Below are 21,260 nucleotides of genomic sequence, written 5' to 3' on the forward strand. Positions count from 1 at the left end.
CCGGTCATAAAGAACTCAGCAGGGAAGCTAACCAGCTCACCTGAAGAAATAAATCATGTTTTTTTACCAGTTTTACAATAAACTATATTCTTCAGAAATAAACCCCAACCAGGAATTCATAGACTCTTTCCTAGACAGCATCAAATTACCACAACTCAATGAGACCGAAATAAAAAACTTGGAATCACCTATAACTCAACAAGAACTGTTTGATGCCCTGAAACAGATGCCCGATAATAAAGCACCAGGTCCGGATGGCTTTCCTGCTGAGTTCTACAAACAATTTTGGACCATCTTAGCTCCACTTTTCATCAGAATGATTAATGAATCAAAACAGAAAGGACGTCTTCCAACTAGTACCACCACAGCCTCAATTTCACTGCTCCTCAAGCCCAATAAGGACCCAACATTGCCATCCAGCTACCGACCAATCTCTCTCCTCAATGTGGACAATAAGATAATCGCAAAAATGCTAGCACACAGATTAGCAGAGGTCACCCCATCCATTATCCACCCAGACCAAACAGGCTTCATTAAAGGTAGAATTTCATCCACCAACACCCGCAGACTGTTAAATATAATGTATCACTCCACAAATGTTCAAGATAATACCATCATAGCAACTCTGGACGCAGAAAAAGCTTTTGATAGGGTGAACTGGAATTTCCTGTTTTCCACATTAGAGAGGTTTGGCTTCGGGGAGTCGTTCATTAACTGGATTAAACTTCTATACACCTCTCCTTCAGCCACAGTAATCACCAATGGACTAACATCACAAAGTTTCACTCTTCACCGGGGAACTAGACAAGGGTGCCCACTCTCCCCCTCACTATTTACAATCTTCATTGAACCCCTAGCAGCTGCCATCCGTCAGAACCCCCTCATCAAAGGTGTCCAGACTCCATATATGCATCACAAAATCAGCCTTTATGCTGACGACATTCTTCTCTTTCTTCAAGACCCCACAACATCAGTAGAAGAAACCATCAAACTCATTGACACATTCTCTAAAATTTCTGAATACTCAATCAATTGGAATAAATCTGCAGTTCTCCCATTACATCCCAACAGCTGGGATGTGACAGCCAACTCTTCACCTATCCCACTCTGCACTAACTATATCACTTACTTAGGGATAAAAGTCTCCCCCAGGCTGTCAGTCTTATTTAGCCTAAATTATTCCCCTCTACTCACTTCAATAGATGATGACCTTCAACGCTGGAAGAACCTCCCATTATCCATCATGGGCAGAATCTCAGTAATCAAAATGACAATACTGCCCAAAATAAACTATCTATTCTCTATGATTCCAACCCAGCCCACCCCACTCTGGTTTAAGTCTCTCGATTCATTAATCACTAAATTCTACTGGAAAGATAAGACCCCAAGGATCAAACTCACCACTCTCCAAAAACCAAAAGCAATGGGAGGACTAGAGGCCCCACACTTCCAGCACTATGCCCTGGCCAACCAGCTCCACTTCATCCACAAATGGCTACACCCCACCCCCTCAGACAACACCTGGTTAGACCTAGAACAAACAATCTGTAAAGAAATTAAAATCTCAGATCTCCCTTTCTGCAGTCAGTCGGTCAAAAAAACATCCATCCTTCAAAGCCCCAACAATTTCAGCTACTCTGACAGCCTGGTGGAGATTCTACCACATCACTGATTCACCTATAGCACCATCAATTCGCACCACGATTTGGAATAACCCAGATTTCATCGTCAATAAAAAAACACTTAACTTTCACACATGGATGGGAAAGGGCATCACTCACCTTCAACCCATTCTTCAAGACAATAATCTGGCCTCATTTTCCTGTTTGGTCCAGAAGCACGGCATCGAGAGTAAACACTTCTTACAATACCTGCAAATTAAATCATCTATCCTAGGAAAAATTAACATCCAGACAGCTAACCTTGACATTCCCCCACCATTCTCAGAGCTGCTTAATATTCCCTCTCCCAAAAAAATACTCTCCCAAATTTACAAAATTATATCTCGTTCAGAAAAAACAATTGGCCTGCCATATCACAAATGGGAATCAGACTTATCAATTACTCCCGGTGCCGACTTCTGGACCAAAATGTGCAAAAACATGTACCTCATGACAAAGAATAGTAATCTACAACTAATACAACACAAGGTTCTTCACAGATTCCACTTCACTGCACATAAATTGGCTAAAATGGGGTTTGGCTCGGATCTTTGCAGTCACTGCACACAAAATAACCCAGATACATACATTCATGCGGTTTGGCATTGCACTCCAATCAACCACTTCTGGGTGAGTGTCACAAAATCTCTCTCTTCCATCTTTGGCTATCACATCCCAGCATCCCCTTTCTTATGCATACTTGGTGATACATCCACAGTCAATTTAAGCAACTCCTGCAATAAAACACTGCTGGTAGCGCTGACTATCGCCAAGAAAACAATCCTCATGAACTGGAAATCTAAGGACAAAGCTCACATCACTCATTGGAAAAACTTGTTAACAGACTATTTATCATTAGAAAACCTATCAACTACAAACTTAATCAATACTCAGGATACAACCTCTCCTTGGTACCCCTTTATCACCTACTTACAGTCCTGACCCTCTTTGCCTGAGTTCCATCTCCACACCATCATAACACACTTCATCAACAGATACACATATCATCGAACACTGGGCAGGGGAGGGTAGCTGGAACTATTATTGTTATTATTATTATTATTATTATTATTAGTAATATAAATAGCATCCCCTTCTTTCCCTCCCCCTTTTATTTACATTCTCTGATAACTTTACTAATTTCACTCTTTCTCTCTGCCTCTCCCATCGTTATTCTGACGGGGCCCCATTGGATGGCTTGGGAGACTCGGTCCTGGTGGGTCGCTGTGTGGTTTTGGCATTGGTTGGGTCCTGTGGGTTATCTATTGGCCCTGGGCCCCTGGTGTGCACCCTCCTCATACACTCATGCACACGCCTTGTCCTGAAAGCACACAGCACGCTTTACTCTCTTTTAATTGCACTACATGTTAGGTGACACACATCAAACATAAACAAAAACTACAAAACAGGCTAGGGTAAGAGTGGAGTGCAGGTAGATGCCTCATCAGGTGTCTATCTGCATGCCTCACTTATTTTAATGCACACATTGAGGAGGCATACATCTTACACAGGGTAAGTGTGGTGTGCATGGGGAAATCCTGACAGATATTCACCATGCATGCCCACTTCTTTTAATGCTACACTCTAGATAGATCCCTCAACCTAGCCATTCACATACTGTACATATTTAGGTCAAGAGTGGCGTGTTGGGTGAAGGTCTGGGGGCGAGGTGTGGTTGGTCGTGGTAGTGGGGGATGTGTGCATATGCTGGGGGCCTGGGGAGATGGGTGGCACGCAGGTCCTCCCCTGTCAGCTCGTCGCAGTATAACTGTGGGGGCTGGGTGGAACTGTGGCCATTAATGGGTGCCCAGGTTGGCAATCAGTCAGGCAATCAACCAGGCAATCAGTTATTCCTATTATTATACTTAACATTAATAGAATAATTACAACTCCTCTCCTCTGAAACCCTCCCTCTCTATGTTCCAGCTTCTCTCCTCCTGGCCCAACAGAAAGCCAGCCTTATACATATGCACATTTTAGATACTTTATTCAATTCCACATTACAAGTAAATTTTCATTAGGAATCAAATGTTTTGAATGATCAAACAGATTAAACCACATCAGCGCCTTGTTATGTATGACAATACAATCTCAGGGGTACAGAAAACATCTCCTTTTCCAAGTAAACATGCTTCCTATAATGGCTGAAATTGAGCAGTACTTTACCAACTGTTTGGCTCTTGTTTTCAATAGCCCCCCAATGCAAAGTCCCCGGGTCGCCAGCCTGTGTACATGCCCTAGACTACCAAACACTAGCATAATAAGCTGGCATCTGTAGCCAAGGTTTTCGATGGTAGATATTATTGATTGATATTTTACAGTCTTAGAAAGGTAAGAGTCCTCCATAAACAGATCAAATGCACATGCTACTTCAAATAGCTTAACTGTTCTGGAATGCTGAGATATGACAACAATATCTGGTGTATTTGGTATTCCTACAAAAGTGTTTGCAGGTGAGTTAAACCAAGCAGACTGTACAGTAGTGTTTTTATAGAGCTTTTCATCAGCCACACAGGGAATCTGAGCAGCAATGAGATCCACAAGTCTGTTGTGTCTGGCAATATACAGTCCTTTAAGTGATGTGCAACTGTTCATAATGTGGGCTACTGACTCCAGGTGTTGAGGGGGGTCATGCAGCATGCAGAGGGGTGAATGGATGGAAGGAAACCACAGTGAAAGGTTGTATTTGGTGGGAAGAACCTGTAGACGTGCTTTTATACAGAAAATAAGGATCTCCTCACTGATGTTGGCATTGCTATAGATGGTGTGTGATGCAGAGTGGTCCGCAAAGGGCAGTTTGGCCAATTTTCCCTGTAGCTTTAGACTGGACCAGTACTCCATATTTTGGGCTCTCTGAATAGACAGGAGAGTCTGCCTGGATGTTCTAGGCTGGAGCAGGTGAACAATGCTGTTATGGAGCAGCCTGGCTTCCACAACAACAGATGGATCCTCCACAACTGCATCAGAGACCTCCACAGGTTGGAGATGGGAAGTCCACTTCAATTCAGTGCCTGTTCTCTGACATAGGTCATTTAGGTCTGGCCAGTCAGATGACACGCCAAAACCCTGTGCTTGTCCATCAAGCTTTCCGTGGGGCTTTCTTTTAAAGGCCAGGAAGTTGTCTTCCCCACTGCATGCATGTAGCACTTTCCGTCTCTTAAAGTCCAGCATTAGGATGCTCTGGCCATTTGCCTCACGCTGGTGTCGTCACAATTCAGCATGTTGGTGAGGTGAGACTGTCTTGTGGCGGTATACTCCCACATGCAGTTTGGAACTCCAAGCCCCCCGTCCTGTTTTTTCTGGAAGATAAAACATCTGGTGGAATGTGTATTAAGACACAGCCATTTCCTAACCATATTTACAGTTTTATTGTCCATGTCACGCAGTACTTTCTGTGGAATATGGACATTTGCAGCCTTATACATATGCACACACACACACACACATACATCCTCACATACTCACTACCCCTCACCCCCCATCCCCACCCCCATCCCAACACCACCTCATTCACACTCTCAGAGCTACCATCCGCACCCCCCCCCCCCCCCCCATCCCCCCTTCTTTTCATTCCGGTCATCAATTTCATCCCTGATAATCATATCTGTAATCATCCTGGACGCAAATCATCCTTAGCCTTTCTGTTATTAATGTTATGTTGTGTTATGTTTGTGGAAGCCAAGTCAATGTGATGTCTTGTTAAGTTACAGTATGTGTTTATGTAATGTACATCTGTTTGTCGTATGTAGTATTCTTGTGCATGTCGTAGTGTTGCATTTTCTGTAATGTCAATGATGTTTGCAAATAAAAAAAAGAAAAAAAAGAAAAAAAGAAAAAAAATATTTACCAGACTTTGACCTTTTGTCGGTTTTTAACAAAATTCTGACTATGGTTGAGCGTAATAAACTGCATTTAGAATGGCAAATCCATATTTCCAGATATTTTGGTGAAAGTAACTTAAAATTAACACAATAGTAGTGTAATGCCTTACAATTCAGAGACAGTAATATTATAATAATTACAAATTACTTTGAAATGACAGTAATAAGTAATACATAATACATTACGATTTTGAAGTAACTTGCCCAACACTGCTGTGTAGTTCTTACATCACTGAGGCCCGTTTGTGTTCTCACTCGTAGTTCTTACATCACTGAGGCCCGTTTGTGTTCTCACTGCGTAGTTCTTGCATCACTGAGGCCCGTTTGTGTTCTCACTGCTTGGGTCTCACTATGTGGTTCTCACATCACTGAGGCCTGTTTGTGGTGCCGTAGTGGTGGCAAATTAGAGCCCACTCTGTTGACTGCTAGACCGAGGTGATTTTGTGGGAATGTTTCCTGGGTGGGGTTCCCTTGAGCATCATTTGTTGTCTGTGGTCCAGTCACACTGCCTGGGGGCTTCCCAGAGGCTTAGTGCATACATCACCTGGTTCCTTTGTAAGTAAATGCTGGTCTTAATTAATGTGTCTACTCTGCTGCATTATTTCAACTGTCCAATAATCTTTTCTGAAATTAGACTTGGGCTAAATTACAGAAACAGAATAGTATCTAATTGGAAATATGTCACTTTCTGAGTCCCATCCAAGTTATTAGTTCTCTCTCTTGACCGAACAACAACAAAGTGTGTGTTGGAGAGCATAGAGAGGTCTGTCATTGTCTCTGTTTTTATTGAAGAATGGGGAACACTGGATTCCCCTGGAGGCCCGCGGTGGTCACTGCGGTCAGTGCTAGACGGCACCCAGCCAGGTGTGGTCAGCGTTTAGTCTCCCTTTGCTCTAGAGAGGGCTAGGTGTGGCCAGGGTTTTGTCTCCCTTTGCCCTGGATTTACTCCAAATGGTCAAAGAGTCTTCACGTTGTTTTTAATGATAAAGGTTTGGCTTTCATGAACCTGCTTTTAAGCCCACACACAGCATCTGAGCATGTTGAATGAGAGTTTTCTACAACCTCATTTCCCGGAGTTCTCCTTTAACATAATTCCTAATACCAGCAATAAGAACACCATGAATGAGATCATGATGTGGACTACCTAGCATAAACACTTCAGAGTAGAGAAATTCACACAGTTTCAACGTCAGGCTTTGAACTGCAGCTTACCACGTGTTTGTGTACCTTACATCTCTACATGTTGTTTGAGGACTTGTAAGTTCTGTCTCCTCTCCTGTTTCCACTTAGTTACGTATGCTCTTTCAAGATGGGTAGACCTGGAGGACAGAGAAACAGTTGTTTGAATTTCAAAGTTTGCTGAAACCCCACACCGACCCCAAGTCAAGTGAAAAAACAAATATGCACTGGGTGATGTTTGAGTCAGAAAGTGATTCTTTAAGCTGATGTTTACGTGAATGAGCTGTCACTGCTGCCATAAATAAATGATGATCTCCTCTGCGTGACTCAAATCTCACATATGCTTTCTGCGCCGGTATTTCTGGCTCTGTAATGGGGTTTTAAGGCCGGAAGCAACGACGCGCGACTCCGGCTTTGTTTTTCTATCTCTGCATACGTCTGCTCATCTTTTTTTTTCTCTGTGAGCGTTTCAACTGGGGGGTGGCGGCTCCTTCACCTGTTAAGCAGCTTAGCATAAAGAGCCTCTCACCTCAACCCCTCTCATGCCTCTGAAACACTAAACACAATGAGGCTTCCACCCCAGCGGCCGCACTGAGAGAGGATAAGCACTATGATGAAGTCAAGTTAGCCATGTGCTCTTTGGACCAACATCAAACCCGGCCATTTACCATTTTCAGAACTGAAAAAAAGAACTGAATGGGACTGAATGTGAATGACACTTTCAGATATAAAACCAACAACTTGCTTAGACTTTACTTTAGAACATACATTAATACATTACTAATGTGTATTTATTCCACTGCTTGGTTGAATTTCCCTTAGTCCTTAGTCCGTAATTGAGAACGACCATTAACTGTATGTTATTTGCACACCTATGAAGTAGATCCGTTTTTTTCGCCGTATCACACTTGTATATTCATTCGCCGAACTCGTTGTGAAGTTTAAATGAACTTTCACGTTGCATCCGAGCTGTAAAATGCAGACGTTCAGAACATAGTAACATTGTAGCATATGACGGAGGTGGCTTTTAGCTAGATGGATGACAGCAGGCTAGTAAAATAGTGATGTTTCAAAAATAAAGTTCATCAGAATCTTGGGATACGCCCACTTGACAACTGGAGAGATAGAACTAACGACTGGCCTTTGGCCGTAGCAACCATCCATTTAGAACTAGTAACGGCAGTTTGTCCTGCAAGTTGAGAAATTAGTTGATATGTGTTGGAAGAAAGTAGTTCTACAAACAAGACAAGTTTTAGCGATTAAAATGTTTAAATTGTAACAGGAAATGAACACAACGCAAGTGGCAACAGTGGAATAAGCGAGATAGTGGACTCCACGGTGGTCTGTTCACAGAACCACCACAGAACCACCGCTTCGCGTCGGGGCCGTTTCACAACCTGGACCGTGCATTAACTTCTGTGAACTGACCACCGTGTCGTCCATTATCCCTTACATATTAATGTTCAATAACGTCTGTATTAAAGGTGCTCTAAGCGATGTTATGTGTTTTTTTATTGAAGAATGGAGATCAGTGGATTCCCCTGGAGGCACGCGCTGGTCACTGCGGTCAGTGCTAGACGGCAGCCAGAGCGTAACGGACCAGAGCTTGTGGCCCAGAGAGGGCCAGGTGTGGCCAGCGTGTGGGCCAGGTGTGGCCCAGAGAGGGCCAGGTATGGTCAGCGTGTGGCCAGGGTTTAGTCTCCCTTTGCTCTAGAGAGGGCTAGGTGTGGTCAGCGTGTGGGCCAGGTATGGCCAGCGTGTGGGCCAGGTGTGGTCAGCGTTTAGTCTCCCTTTGCTCTAGAGAGGGCTAGGTGTGGTCAGCGTGTGGGCCAGGTGTGGTCAGCGTTTAGTCTCCCTTTGCTCTAGAGAGGGCCAGGTGTGGCCAGCGTTTAGTCTCCCTTTGCTCTAGAGAGGGCCAGGTGTGGCCAGCGTTTAGTCTCCCTTTGCTCTAGAGAGGGCTAGGTGTGGCCAGGGTTTAGTCTCCCTTTGCCCTGGACTTACTCCAAAAGGTAAAAGAGTCTTTAAGGTTTTTTTAATGACAAAGGTTTGGCTTTCATGAACCTGCTTTTAAGCCCGCGCACAGCAATAAGAACGCCATGAATGAGATCATGATGCGGCGCACAGCAATAAGAACGCCATGAATGAGATCATGATGTGGCGGACATGTCAGGTTCAGAAAGTAAAAGGTTGTGTGTATATATTAGTGTTCAACAAGGTCTGTATTAAAGGCGCTCTAAGCCATGTTATGTGGTTTCTAACATTTTGTGTCACATACATCAAACATCACCTCACCATCTATATATAAATATAAGTACTCTTTTGATCCCGTGAGGGAAATTTGGTCTCTGCATTTATCCCAATTTGTGAATTAGTGAACACACAGAGCACAGTGAAAACACAATGAGGTGAAGCACACACTAACCTGGAGTAGTGAGCTGCCTGCTGCAGCGGCACAGTGAGGGGTTAGGTGCCTTGCTCAAGGGCATTTCAGCCGTGGATGTGGGCATAGGAGGACAGTGCTCAAGCACTCTCCCTGCCCACATTTTTCCTACTGGTCAGGGATCGAACCGGCAACCCTTTGGTTACAAGCCCGAAGCCCTAACCAGTTGGCCATGGCTGCCCCATCTGCTAGCTACCTTTGCCCTGAATACACTGTAAAAACAGCCCAGAATACACTGTAGACAGACCAGGCTCCAAAAACGGCAACAAAAACAACTTGGTTCAGCCTGGACCATAAAAACATAACAAACTGTTCTAGCCAATCACCGATGAGATGCGCGTGTAGGAGGGTTTCAATTGCACATGAGGGAGGGGGAGGGAGTAGCGAGCTAGTTCTCTGTTTTGTTCGAATGTCAACAAGTGACGTTACCCAACATTGCTTAGAGCACCTTTAAGAATCATTGCACATTTATTACGTCTTTATTGAAGAATTTCTTATTCTTATTGAGTAGGTGATTTGGCAAATCCTTGATAAGCAACTAGTTGGTCTGTTACAAAGAACAAGTCACTTATACCCCATATATCAAAACACGCCTCTTCAAACGTGCCTTTTCCTGTTAATGACTTCCCTTCTCATTGTCTGCTTGTGCCTTCTGCTTTGTCCATATACGTGTGTGTTTTGCTCTGTTTATGTCAATCATTCATATTTATAGGTCTGTGTACATAGCTGAGCACTCGATGGTGTTTCAAGCCCCCACCGTCGACTTCAAGGCAGCGTTGCGACCGTCGACTTTAAGGCACCTAACCCTAACCCTAACCCTTGCCTAACCCTAGTGCCTTCCATGCAGCGCTGCCTGGAAGACGACGTTGGGGACTTAAAACACCATTGTGCTAGCTGAGCTTGATAATGGGAAACTGAGACCTAACCATACCGTTCTGGCTGTAGATTCAGTGAATGCCATCATGGCAAAAGTGCAAGTTGCCCAGCATGCTGATGACCCGTCCACCCTGACTGATCATACTGATGACCCTGACTGATGACCATCATACTGATGACCTGTCCACCCTGACTGATGACCATCATACTGATGACCCTTCCACCCTGATGACCGGCATACTGATGACCCTTCCACCCTGACTGATGACCAGGCTGGTGAGAGTGAGTACTGAGGGAACACACAGTTGTTTCCTGGATTATTTGATTTCACAGGCTCCCCTTTCATGCTGAAAATGTGAGATAAATAATTGCTGGTGGTTGTTTGCTTCAGTAAGTGCCACTTATGTACCCTCACCTGTGACTTCTAAAAATTGTTTTGGCATTTAAGTTTGAAACTTTTATAACTGCCAGTAAATGTTTTGGTGTAGATTTGTTTTCAACTATCCTAACCTTCATGTGCTAAAGATAAAGCATTTCATAAACATCTGATTGTCAACAATTTTCCTAAAGTGCCTAAAGCCAAAAAATATTTTCGGCCTCCACTGGTCTCTACTATTGCCCATAAGCTATTTAAAATGCACAAGCCCACATTTGATTTGCAAGCTTAATGACCTGGGTCAAAATTGTCTTCAGAAAATTCATCCTCTTGAATACTTTAAGTTGTTGACCTACTTCTGTGCTGTCAAAAAGGGCACGCATCGTCAAAAACAACACCTGGAGCATCAGTAGGTACCAGGTCTAAAGCATGCCCCTCACACACCAGATGGGGACTTCCCTGGATGAAAGGACAGCCGTGGCCTACTGGTTAGGGGCAGCCGTGGCCTACTGGTTAGGGGCAGCCGTGGCCTACTGGTTAGGGGCAGCCGTGGCCTACTGGTTAGGGCTTCGGCTTGGAACCAAAGGGTTGTCGGTTCGAGCTCAGACCTGTAGGAATAATGTGGGCGGGGGAAGTGGTTGAGCACTGCTCTCCCATGCCCACATCCAGGGCTGAAGTGCCCTTGAGCAAGCACCTCCCTCACTGCTCCCCGAGCGCCGCTGTTGTTGCAGGCAGCTCACTGCTCCGGGTTAGTGTGTGCTTCACCTCACTGTGTGTTCACTGTGTGCTGAGTGTGTTTCACTAATTCACAGATGGGATAAATGCAGAGACCGAATTCCTTGTATACGCAAGTATACTTGGCCTAGAAACCTGATTTACATTTACATTAATGCCTACAATACTGTACATCTTTGCTCCCCCTGCATGTGTGTTGCCCTGATTGTAGAATTGCATGCTTTAGTCATGTCCGTTCTACTGAGTACGTGCTCTAGCTGCATTAGTCCGTTCTACTGAGTACCTGCTCTAGCTGCATTAGTCATGTCCGTTGTACTGAGTATGTGCTCTAGCTGCATTAGTCATGTCCGTTGTACTGAGTACGTGCTCTAGCTGCTTTAGTCATGTCCGTTCTACGGAGTACCTGCTCTAGCTGCTTTAGTCATGTCCGTTCTACTGAGTACCTGCTCTAGCAGGTATGTGGTGCTACTGATGATTATTATCTCTGTGACTGAGTGACTTTAGAGCGGAGAGAAACTCTACTGTGTTTGACTTTTAGCTTCATGATATTGTGAATGAATGAACTACATGAATGGCATGGTCTGTCTGTCATCCCTTCTCTCATGATGGTGTGAATGCATGAATACATGAATGGCTTGGTCTGTCTGTCATCTGTATTCTCTCATGATGGTGTGAATGGATGAATACATGAATGGCTAGGTCTGTCATCTGTATTCTCTCATGATGGTGTGAATGCATGAATACATGAATGGCTAGGTCTGTCATTCCTTCTCTCATGATGGTGTGAATGCATGAATACATGAATGGCTTGGTCTGTCTTTCATTTGTATTCTCTCTGATTTCCATTCAACAGGCAGCACTTTCTGTTCTTGTGTTCCGCAATTATCTGCCAATGACAAAAATGATTTCCCTGCATGATTAAAGCTACACTGAATCAAAGACTGTGTGTGTGTGTGTGTGTGTGCAAGGGCGTAGATTTGCGTGGGGACCGAAGGACGTGTCCACACCAATGTCAAATTACGACTGAAATGTCCCCACCAATATTCAGGTCGAAATGGGGGAAAAAACACTCACATGCGCTACACAAAGAGTTAAATAATTTCTCACTTCAGTGCTGCGGATCATCTCGTACAGATCTTGTAATGTGCAGTAGCCTATAAGGGTAAATCGCGCTGATTTGAAGTTACCTATAATAACTACCAGTGAGCCGCAGTCTCCTGCGCAGCGCTTCAGCTTCACTTCACTACAAGGCATATGAAGTGCGTCCAAATTCACCCATTCTTCTCTGTTGAACTCCTCGTAGGCTACTCATCACACATGTGTCACATGAAAGAGCCTTTTCTCAGCTTTTAAACGGTGCTAGCTAGCCACTATTTGCTGTGATAAACAGTTCGCGAGAAAAATGACTTAATAATTATAATAATTAAGTGTGCTTGCAAAGCAGCACACTTATTGTTCTTCTTAAGTTTTATTATTATTATTTTTCCCGTCTCCCTAATTTTTTGTCAGCCCTAGCGCCTAGGCCCTTTGAGACAGAGACACCGTTCCAACTTTAAAACGTCCGGTCAGTACCGGTGTAAGTTGGTCGCGAAGATGACGTCAGGTGGGCATGCCGTTCGTCCGCCATATTGGATTGAACAGAAAGCGAATCTAAATTTTCACAGGTCACAAATTTGGTCCGAACGCCACGAAACTTGACGTACATTATCCTTGGACCAAGCCTCACAAATGTTAGCGGAAGGATTTTTGATTTTCGAAAGCGTTTGCCCGTCACAGCCAAACGAAATCGGCGGCGAAGCTCCGAAACAGGAAGTCGTCCATATCTCAGGAACACTGTCACATATCGATACCAAATTTTGTATATGAACTGGGGACTCCAGTGTGAGGGTGCATAGGCAAAAAAAAAAAAAAGAAATATTCCAAAAGTTTCCATCATTTGGCAAACCACCCACGGGTATTTGGTAACTCACACCATTCACCTTCTATCACAATGCCTTCCATGTATGAACAATGTCTCCAGGCAACCTTGCCCAATCATGAAATCCTTGCTCTGCCATGGGATAGTATGAACTTACGAACTGAAACAGCAAGGAGAACAGTAGCTATATATAGCTTACATAATAGAGTTGTTTTCACATTGACGGTATTCAAATTACATTTTTCATTATTGTTACATATCATGATGGGAGAGTATTATTAAAAATGTTACAAGTATGCAAATGCATATGTTTACGGGCATTTAGGTTTTACTGGGTTGTTTTGTTGTAAAGACATGCAAGGCATTCTGGGCCATGTAATGAACAGTGGTCGGCAGCACTCCATAGGCTACGTATTAATATGAATAGGTGTTTCTGTAAACCTAGGGACAATAAACAGCTATCTCTGTTACAAAAACGAGCTGGTAATCGCTCATTGAAGAGGGAACTATGATAAAAAGATTGTTTTCCTAAAAGCATGGAGTTGACGAAAGAATAAACAAGCAATGTCACGTTAATGTTAAATAGGATCTGGACGCTAGGTGGCAACGTTGTATTACATTTCACTAGTGTAGCCTACTTGAAATACGGTGTGAGATTCACAAGTAAGGAAGGTGCAAATATTATGTAATTTATCATGGGAAATTATTGGAAATGCTATTTCTTGTTTATTCTAATTGCAAACCACACACATCCATTCGGAAGCACACGTAGACATTTAATACTGGAAGACTGTCATTTCGTTTATTTGATGTTGCTTAGCAACGGGGACAGACTTCAGAGCAAAGATTCTAGAACAGAGCTTCAGAGAGACACGTTTTGAGTTCGTGGCCAAGTACCTTAAATATCGGTTTCCATGTGTAGGCTATGTGCTGGATGGTGTGCTTCCTTTATGAAAGTAAGTGTTTTATACAGTTAACGTTACAGACATAATGAGTCATGTTGTAGTGGTCCACATAAATGTGCCCCTTCTGTTATTAGAATGCTAAGCAGAGATTTTAACATCATTCATTTCTTGTGTGGCTAGAAGCTAGCTAGCTAGGTCATAGGGAGGAGATGTTGCTGTAACGTTATGAGATTTATGTTGCTTAGCGTAATGCCATGGTCATTTGATATGAGATGCTTATACTCATAACTTCGTCACTAGTAACTTTAGGACTCCTATTTTTTTTACTAAGAGTAATTCAGGAAGCATTTTAGCCCTAAAAGTAGCGCCTGAGTCTGTGACAGCTTAAGCGAGGACCCCTAAATAAGACCGATTCACAAACAATGTTTTGTGGTGGCATTTCACGTCGCGATGTTTTGAAATGCGTCTAACAATCACAAGGGAACAATTTTGCATTGTAGGCATAACTAAGGGATGCAGTAACACCACCAACAACAACCAAAACTAGCCTACTCATTGTTTACATGTACATTAAATGTAACGTTTCATTGTGAATCAAATTAAAAGATTCTCCTCTTTGCAAACGTTGGCATAGGCATATGGTGACAGATTAATTTAATAATGTTGCTGCGTGAATCACGGTAAGCGCGAATGAAGTGGCCACTTCTTAATAGGAGTCACTGTATGGAAGTAGGCTAAGTAAAATAGAGATATTTAAAATAGGATAAAGTTAGGATATGTCCGCTTGACAACGCAGAGATAACTGGCCTTTGGCCATAGCAACCATCCATTTAGGACGACTGGCCTTCATAGCAACCAAGGATCTTAGCTGTGATTCATGTAGCTACAGTATACATACAATGTGATGCAAAGTATAGAAAGGTGATGAAATATACAGAGACAGGTCAAGAAATATAGTGCAATGTAGACAGTAGTATACAGTTGATTTACAGAAGGTGGTTTAGAGTAATATGAATTAAATATAAATATGTGCAGTGTATTAGCAGTTATCTCATACAATAAGTAGAATAATGTATGTAGATGTAGCAGTAACATTATAATAGTAGAAATAATAATATAGATATATGCAGTGTATTAACAGAATATAATAAAACAGAATAAATATGGATATTCAATATGACAAATTTATAACAGATATGTACATAACATACAGCTATGTGCAGTGTGGAAACAGTAGACGTCTGAAGAAGGGTGATTACCCGAAACGTCACGGAAAAATAAAAACAAGTGGGAGCAGAAAACCCTGGTTGAAGCGGACTTTTTCTCTTTTTTGTCCAGTGTGGAAACAGTGTCATTGTAGTGCAGAAACAACATTATAAGAGTAGTAAGAATAAGTCTATGTGCAGGATGAATAGTATAAAGATCAGTAGAATAACTATGTATAAATGTAATTACAGTAGGCCTATGTACATTTGTAAATAAATAGAAAACTATGGATGAGAGGGATAAATTAATTTTATTTAGTCGTAAAAGTAAATTGCATTCAATTAAATTGCAATTAAAAATCTTTCCAGTAGGCTTTAATGTCATGCAAAAAGTACAACCAAAGCTGAGCTTGATCAACTAGAACGTCTAAAGAACCAGAACTTGAGTGTAGTTTTTTGGTGGGTCCCAGGCCATGTTGGTCTGAGGGGAAATGAGAAAGCGGACAGTGCTGCTAAGCAAGCCCTCAATGAAGAAGTCACAGAATGTCAAATCCCTGCCCCAGACCTTAAACCTATACTGAACTCTTACATCTCAGATAAGTGGCAATCTGAATGGGATTAATGTACCAACAACAAGCAAGGAATGTGAATTTTGGCACGTTTTCATGATCCACTGGGTCGTTATGGGCCACACAAAATACGGTGTTGCTAAAATTACTCCTATTGTGGCTATTAGAGACATGCGTTCATGAGTATCCAGCTCAATTTAATGAGTTAAGTAAAATACATTCACACACACAAAAAAAACATCACTAATGTTGTGGACATTCCTTTATTCTGAGATACATCAATAGGCTGTCAAAACAATCCCAAACAGACATAAGGTATTTATAGAGCAAATCCATATAGATTATTTGTCAAATAAACCAGTAAAACAGAATTAGGGGATGGAATATATAACATTCACACTCATAGCTCATATTTCTAAAATAAATCAGTGAAAAAATATCCTGACAAACAAGCAGCATTTTAATGCCTTAGTCATATTTCATAATTTCACATTTTTCTCTAGGTTACCTGATAGCCCAGTTTGAGAGGTGCAAGACGCGTGACATTATTTATTTTTGCAGCCAATCACTGCTGTTGTTTTATTGTATTGATTTGATTTTAGTCATAGAAGCTAAATTCGAAGGCAGGCCACAGGTAAAAGCCAACGAACCGCATTCACCCCGCAAGGCAATAGTTGAATAGAGCTTTTGAGGTATTGCCACTGCTCCAACACTGAAAGGCACTGTTAGAATGCTTGGATCAAGCCAGGTTCAGCATAGCGTATGTCACTGTCTGCTCACGTTGGTGACCGGACCAGGGCAAGCACACTTTCGCAGTTCCCGCCGGAAATGCAGTCTAGTTATAATAATAATTATTCTCGGCGCACACCTCCACATCCATTCGTCTCAGTGGAATATCGTAGGCCTACACACTCTTCACGCAACACATGACAAACCATATCAGAATAAACAGCAGACCTTACCGAACACAAAGGTGTAATGCATTCCTGTGTATAGCTAGCTGTTCCAGAGTAATCCGGTTTTAAAAATTAATTGTGGCAAAATTCAACATGGTCTTTCGGCTTTAAGTATTTCTTAAAACTGAGCTGTGCTTACATCGCCTATATATCTGTAAATATCAGAATCAGAGAATATACAGGCAGCTCACAGTTAAGAGTTTGTCAATGTAGCCTTAATGATTTCTTTTCACAAAATGCTAAGCATGCGTGTATTTTGTATTTAAGTTTCTTAAAACTGAGCTGTGCTTACATGGGTCAATGCATGATTTCATAACAGACCAAATAGAAAATAAATGTTAAATGTTAAATATAGCCTACATATCTGTACATATTAAAATCAGATTATGTAGGCTACACAGTATAGTTAGATCAAGTTGGACAGTAGCACATTTGAATCATTTTATATATCTATAGTGGCTGGTGAAAGAGTTGAGTGGCTTTTTTTTCGGGGGGGGGGGGGGGGGTTAGTGGTGTACCTATATTGCACTACACATACACTCAACCCTACATGATAACCTATCACATATTGCACTACACATAGACTCAACCCTACATGCTAACCTATCACATATTGCACTACACATACACTCAACCCTACACCCTAGTGGTGTCCCCACCAAAGCTCAGACCAAACCTACGCCCTTGTGTTTGTGTGTGTGTGTTCTCTCTATGAATGTCATTCTTGCACTGAAATGTGTGTTGATGTTCTGGTATTCTAAGACCAAAATGGTTTTGGACAGAATAGTAACTGCATGATGAATCCCCTGTTCATGCTGTCACTCCTTATTTATAGAGTCTATGGTCGCTCCACACACTGTGAGTGAGGTCATCGTGCTATCATGCTCCTGCTCTCCACTGAAATCAGTCCAGACTGTCCACCACTATATATATATATATATGCACAATGACAAAAAATGAGTATATTTCACTGCACACACTGCACATGACTGATACATGCATAAACTACTTTGTTTTTTTATTCACCCGCAATTAGGCAATGCTAGCAGCACAAATGTCATTGTAACTTAAAATTACTAAAGAAAGCACCTTTAGTACACCAGCAGTTACTGTTGTGAAAGCATCTGATGTAACTGCTGTTGTGAAAAAAGAAATCATTTTAACTCATTTGCCTAGCATGGTATTTTAGAAAACACTTCCACTATCATACACCTTGTATCTGTGAACTTGTCATGACGAGATAGAGAAACCAACAACAGTGTCTGAGCAGAGCTCAGACCTTTTTTTCCTGAGTTTGATTGCTTTTCTCCCATTTCTGTGTCTCTTGTCTTCACAACAAAGGCCTGATCAGAGATTAAGCAGCGAGACATGAAAGACTCAGAGAATGAGAATGAGGAGTGAGAGGCGGAGAAAGACACGATCAATCCGGAGACGAAGGAACTTCCACGGAGCTTAAGCAATTGCAATCAAAGGAGAGGTTAGGAAACGAGTGGGGGTGGGAGAGGCCAGAGAGGGAGTGGGGTTGGGAGTGGGGAGAGGGGGAGGCCAGAGAGGGAGTGGGGTTGGGAGTGGGGGAGAGGCCAGAGAGGGAGAGGGGTTGGGAGAGGGAGTCCAACCTGTCTGACTCATCACCGCTACTTAGTGAGTCTGTGCCACTACATCCCTCCCACAGCCCCCACACTCTCACATGCTAAACTATCACATATTGCACTACACATAGACTCAACCCTACATGCTAACCTATCACATATTGCACTACACATAGACTCAACCCTACATGCTAACCTATCACATATTGCACTACACATAGACTCAACCCTACATGCTAACCTATCACATATTGCACTACACATAGACTCAACCCTACATGCTAACCTATCACATATTGCACTACACATAGACTCAACCCTGCTTCTTCCAAATGCCCTCACACTCTTCACTGCTATATGGCATTAAGTAGATGTGGAATTGAGTCCATATCTGCTGAGTCAGCAGTGTGTACTCTGTGGGGTTTGACTGTGTGTCGCTCTTTGAAGCCTTTTGTTTTGGGAAAACTGTCATAGAGGACGACTGGTGACTGAAACTGTAAGATGTCTGTTGTCTGATGCCCTGACAACATGCATTGCATTAGTATTAATATAAGTATGGTGCCTCATTTAGAGATCACATCATTTCCCACTGGGACAGCATAACACACCTTTACAAATTGCAATAAAAGCATGGTCATTAGAATAGATTAGATTAGATTAGATTAGATTAAAAGCATAATGATGTGAGCATTAACTGTTACTGTGATCAGTTAGAGTTTTGAAACGGATGATAATCATACAGCCTTCATTCAGATAGACGTGCAGAAATTAAATTGATAAAAAGAACAACTGCACACTTTTGACAAAACGTAGAGACCATCCCCTCCTATCATGGCTGCAAAGAACATTGCACTTTTTATTAGCTTATCTTGTAAATTTACTTGTAGTACTCACAATAGGTCTAAAACTAGCGTTGAATACTGACTAACGGCATGAGACCCCTCCAGTAAGGATCTCTAGCAATCTGGATGTGAACAGGATGACTGTTGTGATTCCATCTACTTCATGATGATTACTGATAAACATTTCATGACAGGAGCTAGAATTATTAAAGCCTGATGCTATAATCCCTTTGCTGTCGCAAAGCTGCAAATCATTACCATCCTCATTTGCTAATAGCCTCAGTCCAGATAATGAGCCAATCTATCGTGCACACACAGGTACCTGATGATAGTCAGATTCAGATAACACATTGTGCTCTCAAACTTTCCCTCTAACAAAACAATAGCCTGTGGGTTGCATGTTTTTCTGAGACCACATTCTAATGATCCAATAGTTATGAGACAAACGTAGAGTATTCGAGGACATACCTACATATACCAAAACCTGTATAGCGAACATTGATTGGAATAACAACAGCAGAGCCAGTGCATGATGGCAATCAGTCTGTTGTTTACGCAAACGATTATTATTAATAATACAAATGGAGGAGTACTATTCTGAAGAATTGTTTTTACCCTCCTGCAGTGTATAGGCAAACACTGTGACACTGTCTCATACAAACACATTCATTTGCATACACATTCACAGAGACAAAATAACACAAACATGTTGAGAAGACAATCATGAGAGAGAGAGAGACAGAGAGAGATCCACAGCATGCCGCTAAATGGCAGACAGGCAGAAGGAAAGGGAGCTCGCCAGAGGGGGGACGTGCCAGCACGAGAGGTAAGGGAGCAGTCTGCATGGATGATTCTCTCATCAGACACGGAGCACTCACGTCTGCCGCCTCAGATGCATTCCTATCCACAATCTCAGCCTGTCATGTCACATCACCTCTACAGGTGCATGCATAGTTTGGCTTGTTTTAATATCCTTGACATGTTTTTGAGTCATTAGGCCGTGGTGCCTTCTGATGTAGATGTGTTTAGACTGTCAGAACTCTCTGTGGTTTCATCCAGAATTCTAAACCTGAGTTGAGCCTGTGATGAGACTATAAATCAAAGGAGTAACCACCTCCCCACATAAACAGTGTCATTTTCTATTCAACTTGAGACGTTTGCTATAGAGCTATATATTCTGACATGTGCTGTATTCTAAATGTGGCTTGAGCTTAAGATCATATATCATGCTTTTCCTCAGAAATGTCCAAACAGTGATCATTGTCTGACAAAAACATGGCATGGACTAAAGAAATAATGATTAAAAACGAAACCCCTGAGAAGTTCTAGAAGCTTTAACTTGAGCTAACACGCCCCTCCCCCGGGGCCCCTACCTCAGTCATGACAGTGGCGCACTGTAGAGCCCCCCCCCCCCCCCCCCCCCACACACCCACACACACACACACACACAGCCATGACGGTGGCACACTGTTGAGCCGGTTACAGCAGCAGTCTAGGAGAAGCCCTGCAACACTTACACACATCAGCTGACATGTGACTGCATTTGAAGTTCTGTTCCCCCCTCAGCCCCCAGGACGGATGGACTGCTCTCATCAGAGGCCATGTCACGGCCTTTAGTCTTCGCTTCATCACACAGCGACTGAGGCAACACACATCAGGCGCAGAATATGACTCACCCGTCACTCATATCTATTGGAACATGGAAACGAACCAAAATATAGCTACCAATGAGGCCTTTGACATGTTGGTTTATGCTGCCGGACACATCTTGGATTTAGTTTCATTCAGACAGGTGTGTGGTCAGAGTGCCGCATGTCTGTAACTGACCCCCTCTCCTCATTCACCTCATTAACACTGGCATCGCTAGGCGAATAAGGGCTCCCTCACAGATAAATTGAGGGCAAATATGTCATATTTCTGTAAAACTATAGGAAAGATGGACAAATACGGGGTATATTATTGGGGACAGTGTAGCTGTGGGGTCGCTAATTTGTTATGTATGACTTTGACAGAATATGTTACTGACATCTTGAGCTCAGTCAGGTCAGTGTAGAAAGTAGCCCATTTGGCCTGGCAGGTTTTATATAAAATGCCCTTGTCAAAATTTCAAGTGAATCTGACAGCAGTC

The 21,260-nt window shown here is 42.6% G+C and overlaps 1 long non-coding RNA gene across 1 annotated transcript; it reads left to right on the top strand.

Annotated features, from left to right (window-relative positions):
• The first annotated feature begins 13,963 nt into the window (after positions 1-13,963).
• LOC121713313 lies at positions 13,964-20,860 on the top strand. Its single transcript, XR_006032791.1, has 4 exons — positions 13,964-14,022; positions 18,043-18,178; positions 19,821-19,958; positions 20,699-20,860. It is a non-coding gene; the product is annotated as an uncharacterized LOC121713313 (long non-coding RNA).
• Positions 20,861-21,260: the final 400 nt, after the last annotated feature.

This window comes from Alosa sapidissima, chromosome 7 (genome assembly GCF_018492685.1).
Source record: "Alosa sapidissima isolate fAloSap1 chromosome 7, fAloSap1.pri, whole genome shotgun sequence".
Classification (NCBI taxonomy): Eukaryota; Metazoa; Chordata; class Actinopteri; order Clupeiformes; family Clupeidae; genus Alosa; species Alosa sapidissima.